Raw genomic sequence first — 3669 nt, forward strand, 5'->3', positions numbered from 1 at the left:
ATTTAATGGGGTCACCTGGATTCTAGATCAATATACATATACAAAATTGACTATATCTATATATCATAAAAATAGGTTTTATTTTAAATTACTAAAATGCTATTTTAATACAATAAAGAACCTTAACAAGACCCCTAAAGCACAAGAAGTAAAAGCAAGAATCAGTAAATGGGATGGATTCAATCTAAAAAGCTTCTTCTCAGCAAAATATACCATCAAAAATATGAAGAGAGAGCCTATAGATTGGGAGAAAATCTTTACCACATGCCCCTCAGATAACGCATTAATCTCTAGGATATATGAAGAACTCAATGAACTTTGGTTAAGATGTTGGGGAAAAGGTACTTCATACATTGCTGGTAGGAATACAAATTGCTGCAACCACTCTGGAAAGCAGTATGGAGATTCCCCAGAAAATTTGGAATGGAATCACCATTTGACCCAGCTATCCCACTCCTTGGTTTATACCCAAAGGACTTAAAATCAGCATGCTACAATGAGGAGGCCACGTCAATGTTTATAGCAGCTCAATTCACAATAGGTAAACTATGGAAGCAACCTAGCTGCCCTTCAATAGATGAATGGGTAAAGAAAATGCGGTTTATATATTCAATGGAATATTACTCAGATTTAAAGAAGAATGAAATTTTGGCATTTGCCAGTAAATGAATATAATTGGAGACTATCATGCTAAGTGAAATAAACCAATCCCACAAAACCAAAGGTTGAATGTTTTCTCTGATATGTGGATGCTAATTCACAATGGGGAGGAGGCTCTAGGGAAGAATTGAGTTACCTTAGATTAGGTAGAGGAGAGTGAAGGAAGGGGAGGGGATATAGGGATAGGAAGGATAGTGGAATAAAACAGACATTATTACTTTATGTACATATATGACTGCATGACTGATGCGATTCAACAACATGTACAATTGGAAAAATGAGAAAAACCCTATTTATGTATAATATATCAAAGTGCATAAATGCATTCTACTGTCATGTATAACTAATTAAAACAAATAAAAAATTATAAAGTAAAAAAAAATAGAACCTTCCTCCAAAAGAACATCAATTATTTAAGAATAGATCTAATGAAATATGGACAAGATTCCTGAATTGAAACCTATTGCTGAGATCTGTTTTAGAAGACACAAGTAAGTGGAAGAAATCTCTGTATGTGAATTAAAGGACTTATTATTTGGAGGAATCACTTCTACAAATTGATTATGAACATTTAAATTCAAAATTGCCTCAGTCAAAGTCACAGAATGATTTTTATTTTATTTTTCTAAACTGAGAATTTGATTCTAAAATTAATATAGGTAGTAAAGGGCTCAAAAGAAGCTATGACAAACTTAAAAAAATTACCAACAGATATCAAGAATCAATACAAAACTATACTAATTGAAACAATGTGGTTTTCGTGCAAGGAGAGATAACTTCTAAGAATTTAATAGAGGCCTATATGAGCATGTTCACTTGACTCATGAAAAGATTGCCACCTCAAAGAAATGGGAGTAAAGTGACTTTTCTAGTTTTCAACAAATGATATAAACTTAATTGGAAATTCATGTATAAAAATGTGTGTTTTAACTTCTACCACATACTATATGCAAAACTCAATTTTAAATGGGTTATAAATATGGATGTGAACAATAAAATTTTTAATCTTTTTGAAACTAAAAAGGAGTATCATTTTCTGATCTCATAGTAGCAAAGACTTTTAAAAGTACTAACCATAAAATAAATAATTTATAAACATTTTAAAAAATTAAAAGTATTAAAAGCTATCAACTATATACTTGAAAATAAAAGGTGAAGTTACAGTATGTGAGAAAATATTTGCAATGTATAATTTTACTAAAGGATTCATATATATATATATATATATATATATATATATATTCAGAAGGCAACATATATATATATATATATATATATATATATATATTCATATATATAGATATAGATATATGTCTATCATTCATTCATTTTTATTTATTGCTTTGCATGGATATACCAAACTTTGTTTATGCCTGTATCTACTAACTTTGTCAATAACATTTGGCTTATTTCCAGTTTGGGGCTATTGCAAATGAAGCCCTATGAGCATTTGTGTACAATTTGTATACATTTGTTTTCGTTTATCTTGAGTAAATACCTAGTCATCAAATAGTTGAGTAATGTGCTTTGTTTACCATTTGCAAAAAGTGCAAGTTTTATGAAGTGGTTGTACAGTTTTGTTTGTACAATTTTACTTTGAATGCAGTTTAGAATAGTTCCACTTACTCTGCATCATTGCCCACACTATTTGTTGTCTTTTTTTTTAACTTTAACCATTCTCATAGGTGTGAGCAGCAACTCACTGGGTTTTAATTTGTATTTCCCTATAATGACTGATTATGTTTGGGTATCTTTTCATGTGATTCTTTGCCATCTGTTTATTCTCTTTAGTTAATATATAACTCATATATCTTGCCCTCTTTGGGTGGATTATTTATTTATACTTGTTGAATGTAAAATGCATGAAGAGTTCTAAATAGATTAAGCCTGGTCATGAACTCTCTGTTGCCAGAGACATCTAATATCAGCCTTCTTACTCCAGGTTCATATGGCCTTATTTTATTCCTTTCTTCTCCAATTATAGATATAATTTGATCAATTTCATAATATACATGACAGCATTTCTTAGTCTTTTTTTCCTTGAAATGTGGCCTGGGACCTTAGGTGTGAAAATGAAAAAGAGAGAAACGCTGTTGTCATACTGCACTGAGTCAAATGTTGGCTCTGTGCATGATAATGGTGTCATTGGGGCTCTCGAGTTTGTGAGCCTGTTTTCTTATTTGGATAACTGGGAATGGAGAGAGTGTTGGGGTACCCTCTTCCAGAGCTGTAGTGAGTATCCAAGTTGCTAATGAAGAGGAAACACCCAGAACTGTGCAGGACTTAACTGTGTTGTTTTACATTTCTTTGCCATTTTATTTTCACTGAAATTAGAGAAGGAGATGTATCAAGGATGTGTGTGCAACTTGAGAAAATAAATATGTAATATTCCTAGGAAAGTCTCTTAAGAATTATTTATATACATGACTTTATAAGTATATACATAAATAATAAAAGCTACCTAGAACTTTAGCATATCAATGGGCAAAAGATACCTGGCACTATCTCTGGACTAAACCTCGAAGGAATTGCACAGGGAATAGGTAGGATGAAGGATCTTCTTCAGGTTCTTGAAGTCTAGCTAGAGACCCAAGATATATCCCCATAAAAATTCTCTCTTTTCATTCAGTCACGTAAAATGACTAAGAAAGAAAAGACTCCTGGATAACATTGAATGGTCTTGATATTTTTTATTAAAGAGTTAATGTTGTTTACTAGAGTTGAACAGGGAGTGGACTAAAAAGTTGAGTTTGAGAATACTCCACAGTGCTAAGTATTGGTGGTAAATTTAAATCAGTTTCATGACTAATAGTAGATTATATTATTTGTTTGATTATGTATTAGCTCCTTAATCTGGGTTTCTTTGTGGTTAGAATATGTTTTTCATTTTTTTAATAGCAAATACAGCATTCTAACACCAATCTATTCTGCAATTCTATAATGATAACTTGGTGTCCAACATTTCAGTTCTGACCTTAACTATCCATAGTTAGTACAGGTACCACAGGT

Source organism: Marmota monax, unplaced genomic scaffold (genome assembly GCF_021218885.2).
Source record: "Marmota monax isolate L192 unplaced genomic scaffold, Marmota_monax_Labrador192_F-V1.1 WCK01_AAM20220418_F8-fsc00224, whole genome shotgun sequence".
Classification (NCBI taxonomy): Eukaryota; Metazoa; Chordata; class Mammalia; order Rodentia; family Sciuridae; genus Marmota; species Marmota monax.